The following is a 15,793-nucleotide window of genomic DNA, read 5'->3' on the forward strand; positions in this document are numbered from 1 at the left end:
GCATTGTCAAAGTTGGAGACAATGAAAAATATACAAGTTCTGGTTCGTCCTCATGCATTTTGGTTTTGCTTCTTTTTCTCCCCTTCAAGCTTTTCCTCCCAATTGTTGGCCCTGTTGACCTATAGTGATGGTTAGGCACCCTCAGACCCAGAGACTAGAGCAGTGATGGCGAACCTTTTGAGCTCGGCGTGTCAGCATTTTGGAAAACCCTAACTTAACTCCGGTGCCATGTCACATATAGAAATTTTTTGATATTTGCAACCATAGTAAAACAAAGATTTATATTTTTGATATTTATTTTATATATTTAAATGCCATTTAACAAAGAAAAATCAACCAAAAAAATGAGTTCGCATGTCACCTCTGACACGCGTGTTATAGGTTCGCCATCACTGGACTAGAGCCTGCCATCAACTCCTTCAACAAATGTGTAAGTTTGAATCCATATAATAAATCCCTTTGTTCCATAGTGTTTCTGTTTACCTAATTGAACCTCAACTTATATAGGATGAAAAGATATTCAGAGAAATTATGACAAACCATGAATTCCTATGGCAATAGCAGAAGTACAGTATTTCTGTAGATGGAGAGCCATTGTAGATTGGGGCAAAATGGTGAATGCAGCCAGTTAATCGGAGGTTAGAGTGTAAGTGTGGAAGGTGACATGGGAGATCAGCGCACATTAAATCCACATAAATAAGGGTAATAGAGTGTTATCCTTATTAGTCCTGTGGAGTCCACACCGACTCTGATAAAGAGCCTCTGATGGCGGAAGACCAGCACATTGGATAGCGGGAAGCTATCTTTCAGGTGCAAAGAGGCCTGAGCAGCTGGTTTTATTTCACTCACAAGTTTGGAGTAAATGTGAAGGAAGTGAGCAGATCAGGGAAGTCAGGTTTTACCTTATTCCATACTTAATGCACATTTAATTTTCTCAAGAGGCCCTATTGTATGTCATCTGTTTATCACCAAAGGTCCCACAGACTCTTTTCTCTTATGGTTTTTACATTTTGGAAGTTTTTTTAATCAAAAATGTTGGGATTTTTTAGTCAATCAATAGTCAACTGCCAATTTGAAATTTAGATCATCATAAACCAGCCACTGTTATCACAAAGGAGAGAAAAATCAACATTTTAGTTGGTCTGAGAAAGTTCATACAAGAAATAAATGTTTTTTATTTGCTCAGTTTCCAGAAATACAGTATAGTCTGGTTAAGCCTGATAGATTGATCATGTCCTTTTAAAATTCATCTTTAATAATAAACAATAAAGGCCCCCCTAAATAATCCTATATAATAAAGAGCTAATATGCAAATGGTTGTCCTGTGCTCGCGACTTCATGCCCTTGCACCCTTGCGCCGGTGCCTGGGGACCTGAGGCCACCCCCCTGCCCTGGTGCTGGGGCCGGGAGACCTGAGACCAGGTTGGGGGACCTGAGACCGCGCCCCCTCCTTCGACGCCAGGAACAGGGGACCAGAGGCTGCGCCCCGCCCCCCACCTGGTGGGGCTTGATGTGGGACCTGAGGCTGTGCACCCCGCCGGGCGGGGCTTGACAGGTGTGGGGCCAGCCAGGTCTGGGTCTCATGCGATTTTGAGTCACATGTACATGGGCGGGGACTTGACTCTGGGTCCTGCGGTGCATCCCAGACTCTGACAGGAGGGAGATTTTTATATACATTTTACTAATTTTCTTTCATCTCTGACACTTCTATTATAGAGAAAGGGCAAATAGCAATATTAAAATATTTCCTCTAATTAATTCCCTTTTAATGTGCACGAATTTCATGCACCAGGCCACTAGTGTTAATTATATTTTAAGTCATTAATCTACAATAACAAAGAGAATAGGACATGAAACATCAGTAGTAGGTTATTTTAACAAAGTTTCAGAAGTTTTGATCCAGCTCTATCAGCTGCCAGGAGATATAAATACTGCCAAAGGCAAACATACTTTTTTCCCCCTAACTTGCTCCATTGAAGAGTAATGCCTCTGGGTGATGGACTAATTTAAGGAAGATTGATGGATAAACTAGATGTACATTTTACTCAAGTTCTACTCTCTTATATTTAATATGAATATTTTGTCTTCCTGACTCTAGCAAGTGTCCAAATGTTCTATTTTCCTTGGTTCATTATTAGTTGTAGAATTTGAAACCAAATTATAGGCTGTCCAAACACCAGCCTAGAGTAAGATGGCAATGGAATTTTTATTAATCAAGTGTTTTCAAACCCAAAAATGTATGCAGTATATTACACAAGAAATTTATTATTCAAAAAGTTTACTATATTCTTAGTACTTTCCCAGACTTTTCTCTTTTGTAAAATTATCCTAAAAAGTTTTAGGGGACTTCAGAGGAGTATATAAAGAGGTCGGGTTAGTATCGATTTTTATAGTTACCTACTGTTAATGGCTTTCATGGTTGAGTTAACAGAATTTGATTCATCCTCATCTAGTATATCAGAAATGCTTCACTGATCTTAGAATTGATATATATTTCCTATATTTTGTCCTTGATGTACTCAGCATATAATGGCCATTAAAACAATTACAAAGGAACGCATTGCCAACCAATATACAGAATTCATTGCAAATTTTGTTCTCACCTGACCTTAATTACCTACGATTTCACTTTGTTTTCTAGCTTTCTTCATTGCTTCTCACTCTGTTTGTTCCTGGGGTCATTCATTTACAACACATTACATTTGGGTTCTTTGTGTTTCTGTTGATACATACATAGCCGCTTGGTACTATGGCAGGTGATTATTTTCGCAAAAAATGGTTTGGGTTTCTATTACCATGCAGATTACTTTTCTTAATTAAAGTGTGTAGGTTTATAAATTGGAGCTGTAAGCATTTGGCTTCTCCATGAAACTCTCTGTTCAGCTATTCATTACTTGAAGTGTTCTCTCACATTCACACTACCATTAACCGGAAGGCAAAAAATGCTTCATCTTTAGACAGGTTATATTTAGACAATTAATCCTATGAAATATGGCCAGTCACTATTCACTCAATGTTTGCTGAATAATAAAAATGATGAGTAATACACAATCAGACAAAATATAAAAACAGGCACCACCCACTACAAATAATATATTTCCAAATGAGTCTATGGTTTTAACAGTAGGATATAATGTTGGAATGTTCATATTATTTAAGTTTAATGTTAAGGAGTGAGATGATTAACTTTATGTTCCCTTTTAATACAATTGGTTGAATTGTATACCAACTGGACAAAAATCTTAACAAAATTTAGAAATATAAAGATCTCTAAAATTCCTCTACTTCATAGTACCAATGCTCAGATTACCTCCGTCCTTTATAACAATGACCAAAGTCACTAATTTATACCTGCACTTTCCTTGGGAACCTGGACTTTCTGAACAAAGAACTTATGAAGACTCACCAGAAGTCACTTGATATTATACCTATTTGCCATAGTTTACCTTATCCCAATTCCATTATTTTATAGGTAAAGAACTGAGGGACAAAGAAGTAAATTGATTTCTGTAAGGTCATAAAAAGTTATTCCCAAGACTGAAATAAGAACTCAAAACTCGAGGACCCTTTCCCCCTCTCCATGTGGGAGTTTTCCCCCTCCCAGTGTGGGAGTCTATACTTGTTCTTTAATAAATTTCCACCTTTGCTATAAAAAAAAAAAAGAACTCAAAACTCCTACTTACTAGTTCAGTATTCTTTGTATGCATCAAAATCATCAAGCTGACTTCCATACCATTCCTCCCTATTCTATTGACAATTAAACAGGTACACACAGCCAAGCATGGTTTTACATATTTACATATATACATATATACACATACACACATGCATACACACACATACGTTAAGGCTAAGGTGATAACAACTTAAACCCTAAGTGATTGTGAGAGCTTCCTAACCTATATATATATATATAAAACCCTAATATGCAAATAGACCGAACAGCGGAAAAACCAAACAACCAAACAACTGCTCGGTATGACATGCACTGACCACCAGGGGGCGCATGCACAGAACATAGCAGGCATCAGCAGCAGGTGGCAGAGCACGAATCATGGCGGGTGTCAGCTGCGGCACAATGGTGGAGCAGGTGAACAGGGGTTCCAGACCAAGGCGGGGTGCTGGTCACCGTCATCAGGGTGAGCCTCTGGTGGTTACTGAAAATTCTTTGCTCCCACGTGCCACAGTCCTGCCCAGCACTTTCACCTGCTGCCGTTGCCGGCCCTGCTCGCACTCAGTACTGGCCCCAATTGCTCAGCGCCATCAGCAGGTGTGAGTGGCGACTGCTGGCAGAAAGGGGATCGGGGGCTGTGGTAGGAGGGGCCAAGTGGGGGCATGCCCCTGTGCCCACCGCAGCCTCATGGCTCACAGTTCTTTTTAAGGTGCGTGAATTTGTGCACTGGGCCCCTAGTATTTAATATGAGGTAAAAAACAAACAAAACCACAATATTTACATCTAAGATATGCACATAGCTATTAGATGATTGTACTTCCTGGTGAAATGATCAAATTCAATGACAAATCATAAAGGGAGACTTTCTTTGTATTTTAATTAATCCTGCATATTACACAGTTGATAATCATCACATTAAATCTTTGTTAGCTCTGCCCTGTGAACCAAGAGGTCATGGTTTGATTCTGGTCTGGGCACATGCCTGGCTTGCTGGCTTGATCCCCAGTGGGGGGCATGGAAGAGGCAACTGATCAATGGATCAATGATTTTCTCTCATTGATAAGTCTATCTCTCCCTCTTCCTTCCTCTCTGAAATAATAAAAATATGTTTAAAAATCATTGTTAAACAGGAGCTATATCATTATTTCACATTCAATTGTATATTTCCAAGTTTTAAGCTTGTTTGATTGTGTTTTTTTTTTCTCCTGAAACATAAATAACAGATTTTTACCAATGTTGTACATAAGAGTGGATGTGTGTCATCTTGAAATAAATGAGGGATGATGCGGTTTTAAATTTCATTTTTAATTGATATATAAGTCATGTGCAATAAAATCTATCCCTTTAAAGTATATAATGCAATAATTTTTACTAAGTTTGTAAAGTTTTGTTACCATCACCACTATATAATTCCAAAAACATTTGATCACTCCAACAAAAAAATTCTATGTGCATTAGCAGTCTTTTCCTACTCTTGCTTTTCTCCTCCTTTGATAACCACTAATCTCATTTCAGTATCCAAGTATTTACCTATTCTGCTGATTTCATATACGTGGAATCATACAATATGTGTCTGTCTTCTTTCACTTGGTAAAATGTTTTTGCTTATACCTTGAAATCTTCTTTTTCTAATTTTATGATTTGTTTAGTAATTTTTATAATCATTACCTTTTATCACTTAAAGTATTTTACATAATGATGTATGCTTTTAATTTGCTGGCACTTATATTTATAATAATCTCAAATTATACATGTTATGATTTTATCCTTATAGTGTGATATTCAGAAAAAGTAGAAAAATTAAATTAAAAATATAGAAAAAAGAAATGAAAAAAACATTTAATGTAATCAGCTCCCTTAAAAATCTTTATTTATTCTCTGGAATGGAGGGAAAAATAATATATATATATATATATATATATATATACATATATATATATATATATATATATATAAAATAACATATTATTAGAATATATTAATATATAGATATATCAAATATATGTGATATTGTATGTGTATGTATACACATGTATTATAGAGAATTTTATTTTTAATTAATTGAATTGGATTATGATGTCATCAAGTCACTTCTCCTTATCAAAAGATACTCTCAGTTTCCATAATATTTATGTCTTTTTCTTTTTTTATGTAGACTTGTAAAGACACATTAAATAAACCACATATTAATAGGAATGGTTACAAGTCATGGCAGTGCATTTTAATTTTGAGAAAAAAATATAGGGCTAAAAGCAGTTTTATATCTCTAAAGGTTTATTTAAGGGTATTGTTAGTGCATATCTAAAAGATCATGTTAGTAATGCTAATAATATGGCATCTCTTTCATAAAATTAAACATAAGTTTCATGCTTACATGCTTCATATCTAAATATGAAGAAATAATTTCATTTTAAAAATAAAATCGATCTAAATTATATTGTTCTCTCTTCTCTATTTGAAATTGTTCATTGAATTATGCCTATAACCCAAGACTATCCTAAAATTGAATCAATAAATGAAATCTCTGTATGCAAATAAGACATAAAATAGCATTTGCTTATACAACAAAGACATTATTACAACAGTTTTGTGTCATCCTGTATTTTGGCTCATTGACTTGGCTCCCTGCTCACTCTCATATACACATCTGCTGACATAAGATTTATCACCCATCTTTTAATTAAATTGTTGGAGCATGATGGAGGAGTAATGATTGTGAGAATAATGATTGCATTTTATTATCTTGTTTGGCTAATTTTAGGATAGGTTTAAAACTCTTTTTCGAGATAAAACCATAATTGAAACTTAATAAATATTATAAAATTAATGTATTTTTGTTGTTATTGTTTCATAATTTTTAAATTAAATTTAATGGGATGACATTGGTTAATAAGATCATATAAGTTTCAAGTGTGCATTTCTATGATGCATGATCTGTCTATTGCATTGTGTGCCCACCACCCAAAGTCAAGTCATCTCCTGTCACCATATATTTGGCTCCCTTTACCCTTTACTACTCCCACACCCTTCCCTCTGGCAACCTTCATACTATTGTCAGTTTTATATCCCACATAGGAGTGAAATCATATAGTTCTTAACTTTTTCTGACTAACCTATTTCACTTAGTGTAGTATTCTCAAGTCCATCCATGTTGTCACAAAAGGGACTACTAGTATTTCATAGAGGATTGTGGTACATGTATATTATGGAATACTACTTAGCCAATGGACACAGACAACAGGGGGGTGAGGGCATGAAAATAAAATATAATAATAAAAATAATAAACAAAAATTTAAAAAAAGAAAAGATGAAATATCTTTTTTTAAATGACTTTTGATAGAGAGGAAGGGGATAGAGAGAGAGCAAGAGAGAGATCAACTTGTTCCACTTATTTATGCATTCCTTGGTTGCCTCCTGTACATGCCCTGACCCAAGATCAAACCTGCAACCTTGATGTGTTGAGATGATGCTCTAACCAATTGAGATACCAGGCCAGGGCCTGGAAATATTTTTTGGTATTAATCCCAAAGGTATATTTTATGAAATTATCATTTTTCATAGTTTTTTTCTATGTTGTTGGTATATAGAATTTCAATTAGTTTATTTTTTATAAACTAGAAGCCTGATGCAGGAAGATTCATGCAAGAATAGGTCTTCCTTCCCCTGGCTGCCAGCACCTGGTGGGTTCGCTCGGCAGCCTGTTTAGCGGTGGCGGTGGCAAGTCCTGTGTGCTCCAGAGCTGCTTCCTCCTCATCCTCCTTCTCCAGAGAGTTCCTCTGTGCAGCGCTAGGGCTCCTGAGGAGGTGCGGAGGGGAAGCGGTGGGGGGAGCGAGGCAGGCGGGAAGGACTGGAGAGGTTGGGTGCGCTAGTGAGTTTCACTTTCCCATTGTGAAAGTGGGGTGCAATTGGCCCCCTTCCTCATCCTCTTCCTCCTTTGCCCTCTGCCTCCTGCCCGCCTGCCCTCCCTCCACGCCCATCACCCCTCTCCTCTTGAGTTGGTGAGATAAGGAGGAGGAAGATCTGATAATTTGGGTCTGTGTAGGTGGCCTCTTTCATCTATTCACAACAAAGCTGAGCCGCCTGCTGCTGCCACCACAGCCCCCACCAGCCCCTTGGCTGGCCCAGGGCTCACAGGATGCGCTAACTGTGTACAGAGTGAGCTCCCACATGTGCCTGCGTCTGCACCCTGAGGCTGCTCCAACACTAGGGTTTTGTTTACCAGAGCATCGGGGCAGGGGTGGGGAGACCCAAACACCAAGAGCTATGACCTCAGGCCCCAGAGGTTTGCCTCTGAGGCCAGGGGCTGGGCCACAGGGAGGCTGCAAGGACGGTTGACAGGTGTGGAGCGTGGTAGGGAGGCTGAAGAGGCATGCTGCCCAGAGGCCCAGAACTGGGGGTGGGCCGCCACCATCTTTGTCAGGTTACTTTGCATACTCACTCCTGATTGGCTGTGAGTGTTGCAAAGTGATGATTAATTTACACATTTCTCTTTTATTAGTATAGATTATAGCACTATATCAGTAGTGATATAGTTGTAAAAAGGTATATATCTACCATCAAAGGCAGCTGGATGCTTATTCTAGTTTTAAATATTCCTATGCATTAAAATTATCTCATTCTTTGGCTGTCCTAGTCAATATGGAATACAATAGTCTTGGCATGTGGTTATAGCTACTATAACTCTCGCTATACCTAGAAAAAGTAGAGCACCTATGGGTAACAGAATTAGGAGACTGTATGATCACTGGTGGATCATAAGAATGGCCACTTCACTGATGGTGTTTTTGAACTCTCCTTCCCCGAGACTTCAACAATGGATTCTTAGATTTTTATCCTTCCAATTTACCTCTTATTCTGCTATCCTTTCATCTCCTAATTTTTACCTAGTCACATAATACCTTTTTCATCATGTTTTAGATGGATTCAAATTCAATAAACACTCCCTTTCTGCAAGGCATTAGGGAAAGACCAAGAGAGAGACAAATAGAATAAGATGTGGTCTTTGTCAATAAGGATTTCTGATTTTGTAAGTAGATAGACATGTTTAAATATCTTTTACATCATGAAGACCGAGATTAATGTTACAGTAAAATTGGATTTTACTTCTAGTTGTACTTCTTAACAGCATTATGACCTTGAGCAAGACATTAAAGCTCTGAAAGCCTTCATCGCCTCATTTGCAAATGAGATAGTTAATGCAAACCTCTTGGTCCAATGCCTAATAGAGTTCTAAGAAAATTTTTGGCTACTCTTAGCTACTTGTTATTTAAATGCTAATCTATATGTCTATGAAATAAAAGAAGTCTATAAGATGCCATGAAACATCCCTTCCTCTGCCTATAACAATATTTTTACTGCATGTACATGGAAATATAAGGATTTATAAATGATAGAGGAGATCCATTTATAAATGATAGAGGAGATCCCTTCATAATTTTTCTCATGCATTCATATTTTGCTTTACCTATTTGATTCCAGCCTGCAACCTATTATTGCCTCTACCCATAGGAAATTGCCCACAAATGAGATATCATTATTTTTTTAATACAATGTTTTTACTATATAATAGGCCTAAGAGTTGTAGAAATGGACAAATTCAAAATTCTTGTCCTTAGAATCTTGTTGGATAAGAAAAAAAAAGCCTTAGCCAATGTTTACAATAAAATGATGAAAGTCATTGCCAAAGCAGGGCTTATATCTCTTGTATTGTTACTTATTCCTTATGTAAATTTCATGAGTGCTTTCCTGTCTTCAATAAAATTATGTATGCTTTTTGAGGGCTAAGATTATTTATTTTACTTATTTTCAACCCTAAGATTACCCATCAGTGTGCTATGTGCCCTATAGTAGCATGCTAAATAATTGTTGATTAAATAATAAGTACATTACCAACCTCCCAAATAATTGACTTAAAAAAACATTAAAATATTTTCAGTAGAGGAGTAAACTGTCCATAATCCTAACAGTTTAATAGAATCACCGATTTCTTTGTGTTTGTTAAGTGCTGTGATCATACCAAATACTTAATTTTGTATTCTTGGAAGTAGTAATATTAAATAGAAGTTAACTTGCACTTTTAAAAGGAGTAAGCCTATGTACTATAGATAATATCGATATATAGAAACCTCTAATATGCAAATAGGCGGAACGGGGGAACACCTGAACAACTGAACAACTGGTTGCTATGATGTGCGCTGACCACCAGGGGGCACATGCAGAACATGGTGGGCATCGGCTGTGGTGGGATAGTAGAGCCGGTGAGCGGGGGGTGCCAGACCAAGGCCAGCCTCCGGTGGTTACTGAAAATTCTTTGCTCCCTCGCACCTCGGTTCCGCTAGGCACTCAGAGCCACTGCTTGCATCAGAGCCACTGCTCGCATCCACTACCAGTGCCCGCACTGGCTGTAATCGCTCAGCACCATCAGTGGTGCGAGCAGTGGCTGCCAGCCCTGATCGCCCCTCAGGGCTTCTCCACCTCCCCCTGCTCCTAAGAGGCAATTGGGGCAGCAGCCGCCACTCACACCTGCTGATGGGACCAGCCCCAATAGCTCCACACTGTCAGCATGTGGGAGCAGCGGCAGAAGTGGGGCTGCAGGAAGGCCGGGGGGGGGTGTGGGGGGGGCAGGGCTGCAGTGGGCAGGGCTGGGCTGGGGAGTGGAGGATGGGCAGAGACCTGCCCCTGGGCCCAACACAGCCTGTGGCCCACAGTTCCTTTTAAGGTGCACAAATTCGTGCACTGAGCCCCTAGTATTTTAATAAATCTACAACTATCTAGCCATAATAACAGTGAACAATTGGGACAATTAATAGACAGTTATTTGTGATTTAAGTAATTCCTAAGATCATTTACCTTTGAATTTAGAATATATTAAAACAAAACTTAAAACAAAAATAATGTCTTACATTGATGTAAACTCAGTGGCTTTTGCTTATGCTAATATTGAACTACTTTTTTCTTAAGACTAAGCATTGTGTAAATGATATCCATTATTAGTAATGGGAGGAATTTTATTTGATATTCAAAGCCACAAAGAGGGTAACTATGTTTGAATAATTGTGAGCATATGTGACTTCCCTGTTTATTTTATTTTTCATAAGTAGATTAAGACATAAATAGGCCAAAGAAACTCATTTTCAGATTCCCAAACCCATGGTTTATTCCATGGTATACTATTTTTACTATCATTCTTTCACAACTATACAGTGGAGTTTCCAGATATTATATGATGTGTGATATTACAACAGATTAAATGTAGAAACAGTATGAGAATACAGCTGTCTTCTATTAAGCCAGATATTAATAAGATTGGTAAAAATGTAAAAAAAAAAAGTTACTTTCTTCACTCAAATTTTAAAAAATAAAGATGTTATTTCTCTTAATAAGCAATGAACTTACTATTATTCTTAAATAAGTTGTGCAAAAGTTTTCCTCAGTTTTAATTACTTTGGGTCCTCATTAATTTTCAAGAACATAAAGAGGTCTGAGTTCAGAAAGTTTGAGAACTGCTGCAACATATCGCTAATTGTCTAATTATAGGACTAGGCAAAGAATTCAGAAAGACAGCTCTTGGTGGACTGGAGGATTCTGGGAGACTTCTCGGAGATACAGTAACTTGCATTGGGTCATCCATGATACGGGGGATTTGAGCATTGTGCACTGGAAAGGGCCTCTTAGGAAGCCCGATGGGACAAAGACACTGGCACAACACAGAGTGCGGGGTAGGGAAATGGGGTCCTTTTGCTGTCATGGGAAAGCAAGTAGCAACAAATTACTAAAAGGAGCAAGAGACAGGTAGAAAGACAAAGGCTGGAACCCACGATCAGGGAAATTGAAATGTAATCAGACTGGCTTTGGGGAGCCACGAAAGCTTTCAGGCAGGAGGGTGACATAAATGTAAGGCTGCTCCGGGGAAATTCACCTTGGTAATGGACTCGATTCCATATAGAGGGAAAGAGCAGAAGTGTTGCCATAGGAGCCCCTGTATAAAATGATGAGGGCCAGAGCTAGAGCGTGCTGGTGTGAAACCTGAGTGATGGGGTAGCATTAAGGGACTCAGAGCACACAGCAGGGATTAGAAGTAAAGCTGAAATACCAATAATGATGATAAAGCATCATTTGATTTTTTTTTAATATAATTTTATTGATTTTAGGAGAGGAAGGGAGAGGGAGAGGGAGAGAGAAACATCAATGATGAGAGAGTATCATTGATTGGCTGCCTCCCGCACACCCCACACTGGGGATCAAGCCTGTAACCCAGGCATGTGCCCTGATCAGAACTGAACCGTGACTTCCTGGTTCATAGGTCTATGTATTCTCAACCACTGAGCCACGCTGGCCAGGCTTACCATTTGATGTTAAAGAGGCCCTTGGATCATAGCTGCTAAATGTTATTTGGTATAAATATTCAGTATAATTATTCAATTAGAATTTTTAACTGTGTGAACTCATCAGCAAAGTGTATGGAAACATTTAAATTAATGTGAATAACTGATGAAATCTCCATGTCAATCATGCCAGGTCACTACAGACTTACTATATTGTGCAGATGGATACACACTATTGGTCTGTTCACTTAATGATAAAGAAAATACAGGTCTTGTCAATTTAAAATTGTTCTTCCAACATTATTCACCCTTTTCTATGTGAAGCTTGCATGCTCCTGAAGTTTGCTTTATTCTTTCTTTTTCTACTCATAAATAAGTACTTATTTTCAGAGAGTAACAGCTTTAGATAGCTTGAACTTCCAGAGCAATCAAAGAGCACGCAGTGAAGAGTCTCTCTCACATCTAGCTTCCGGTTACCCAGCTCCTCTACCAGGAGGCAGCAGTGTTGAGAAGCTCGCTTTGTTCAAAGTGGCACAGGCACTCTCTGCAACTAAACCCCATTACAAGACACAGTTTCAATATCATTGGATAAAGTAAATCCCTGACTTAAAAGGCCTTTTCACTAATTTTGAATATTCCTCATACATCTCCCCTTCCGTATCCTATGTTAATTTATATATAGTTTTAATGAGTAAATTAATTTTTAGTAATAAAATCATTGTAGATTAAATCCATTGACTAATCAATTGTGGTACTTAGCTTTAGAGCTTCTTGGTTAGCCCTGCTTTTAGCCCAGAGAAATAACCTTTGGCATATTTCTTAATAACGTATTTAGTTCCTGGAATATAGGATGAACTCTTGCAAGAAACTCACTGAATATGTTATAATATTCTACCAATAAAACTTAATGACTGATTATAGATTCAGGGTAATACTTTGAATATGAAAATAAACTCATACTACTCGGCTTAGCATTTGTGGTGTTTCAAAAAGCACACACAACTACCCTTCATTTCATTTCTTGAAAATGACAAGGTTAAATCGAACATTTATTCAGTAAAATAAAATGTTGACATATGAATATAAGCATATAAGATACCTTATCTGGTGAGTTTAGGAAATAAATTAGGAAGACAGTTGTGTATTTGGAGATTCAGTGTATAGTTCACTCATTAATTTTAAAAGTTTAATGTAATCTTATATATGTGTGTAGGTGTGTGTGTGTGTAATTCCGAAGAAAAGATAATTGAAAGGAAGGAAAAAAATAAGTTAAATTATTCACTTGTATCCTAACAAATCACAGCATTTTTAAGCCATGAGAACCACAAATCAAAATAACATTGTTAGGCATTCTGCAGCAAATTCACATCTGCCCAAGCTCAGACAATTTGTTTGGAATAATAAGGATAGTGAAGTTATCTCTTCTGCTCACCTGGCTGCATAGTCTCCTTTCCAATGTTCCCCTGGCTCTGGAGAACACTTCTCCAATTACTTGCAGAATCTCAGAGATACTCTCCAAACACGCCTGTGACCCTCGTGGAGTCTTTTCCTTTTTACAGAAATTGCTACAGATTGCTTGAATTAAATAGCTTCAATCATTTGTCCATATCCCTACCTTCCTGCTGTATAATTTCATTAAGATAAATTGAATGTTCTTAATGCGTCTAGAAAACTCTGGCTGCATTCTGGCAAAGAGTGGCCAGACTCGGGGCTTTGACCTTAGAGCATCTAACATACAAGAATGTAAGAAAATAATATCCTCCCCCCACATTCCCCTCAGTCAACCAATGAGCAGTTCTTAGAAATGATATTTTTTTTGACCCTAATATATGTTCCTATGGCATCTCCAGGTACACGGGATATGTTGAACAAATAAGTGAAATGCTGTTTGAGATAACCAAATGAGACACTAGGGTTGCTCTGAAAATAACCCAATCACAAATATAAGTTTGAAAATGTAATTGCACAGGTGTATGCTGTTTAGTATTATGATTCCATTTCATAAATCTTTTTCTAGACTAGTTCTTTATCCTGTGTTTCAAATATTAATTTAAGTTGACTTTTATAAAAGTTCCAGGACAGAAATCAAACAGTAATGGGGAAAAAAAAAAGCATATGCAATGGGTTTTTACAAATGCTACTAAAGTTTATGAATAAAAAGGCACATTTTAATTTAATGCTATGAGAAATGATTTTAGGTTGAGGTCTAACAATAATTATAAAAATAGTTTACTTCCCATTGATTACATAGACATAGTAGTTAAATGTTTCAGTTATTGCCCAGACGGCATTGCTCAGTGCTTGAGCATCTACCTATGAACCAGGAGGTCACGGTTTGATTCCTGGTCCGGTTGTGGGCTCAATTCTCAGTGTGGAGCTAGCGTGCAAGAGGCAGCCAATCAATGATTCTCTCTCATCATTGATGTTTCTCTCTCTCTCCCTCTCTGTTCCTCTCTAAGAAGTAGAGCAAGGAATCCAACTCCAGACCCCATGGTCCCAAACAGTTTACTCTGTGTAGTGGTGCAGGGCGCACGGAATAAAGCAAAGCCCAGTTCCTGCCCTCAAAGTGTCCTCAGCAGGAGCGGAACAATCATATTTTTTTAAAGTCATAAGAGCAATTTATTCTGATATCAGTAGCAATTCAAAAAGGCACATGACTATGCAACTTAACAGAAACCATTGATTAAATCCTCTACTTTCATTAGAGTTCCCCCCAAAATGTAAGGCCTGCCATTCTTAAGTTTATAATGAGCAATGTGTCCACATGTTTGGAACAAACATATTTTCAATGCAATAGTAAATGATCATCCTAACACTACCAAATATTAAGAGTATATATTTTGAACTTCGTAATCATCCCCTTACATGTTTTATTTATTTTAATCCTCATAGGAATCCTATGATTTTTTTTAAAATAGAAAATTAAGATAATTTTGCTCAAGATGAGAAAGAAAGAATCAGCTCCTGGCTTCAGTCGGCTTGGAGCTGACCTGGCTCTGACAACAGGCCTTAGCATTCTTCTGTTGAAGCTAAAAGATTTCACAGAACATGAACGTCAAACAAGTCCACTCTGTGACGGTGACTGAGCAAGACAAAAATAATTCCCTTCCATCATCTGTCAGAACAAAGACAAGAACAATAGCACCATGCAGACCACGAATATGACCAAGCATCCGCCTCTCCCAGCTAATAAAGTGACTGCTCCTTTTCTCAAAATCAATTTTATCTTTAGCTCTATATTGTTCCTTTAACCTTCCGGACAAAAATTATTAAGATATCCTACCATGGATGCCTGGACAGCATGGCTCAGTGGTTGAGCATCGACCTATGAACCAGGAGGTCACGGTTCGATTCCAGTCAGGGCACATGCCTGGGTTGAGGTCTCCATTCCTGGGGGGGGCATGCAGGAGACAGCCAATCAATAATTCTCTCCCATCATTGATGTTTCTATCTCTCCCTCTCCCTTCCTCTCTGAAATAAATAAAAATATATTTTAAAACAAACAAAAAAGACCCTACCATGGAACTTTCTCTGCTTGTGATGGCTCTCAATCCAGAGCAAAACAACACGTCCTTGAATCCTCCCTGAAAGATTAAACACAAGCCTAAATCCTATCATAATGAGCCCGCAAACCCAACTTGGTTTCCCTTCAGTTGGGTTTGTTGGCTGGAGGGGATTAACAGAAATGGAGGTTCCACCAAGTTCAGCAGACACCCTTACTGTAGGAGCGGGACACAAGGCTTAGGAGTCATGTGAATATTGAAGTCCCTTCAAATCTCTCTCTGTTTACATGTT

Source organism: Myotis daubentonii, chromosome 2, assembly GCF_963259705.1.
Source record: "Myotis daubentonii chromosome 2, mMyoDau2.1, whole genome shotgun sequence".
NCBI classification, from domain to species: domain Eukaryota; kingdom Metazoa; phylum Chordata; class Mammalia; order Chiroptera; family Vespertilionidae; genus Myotis; species Myotis daubentonii.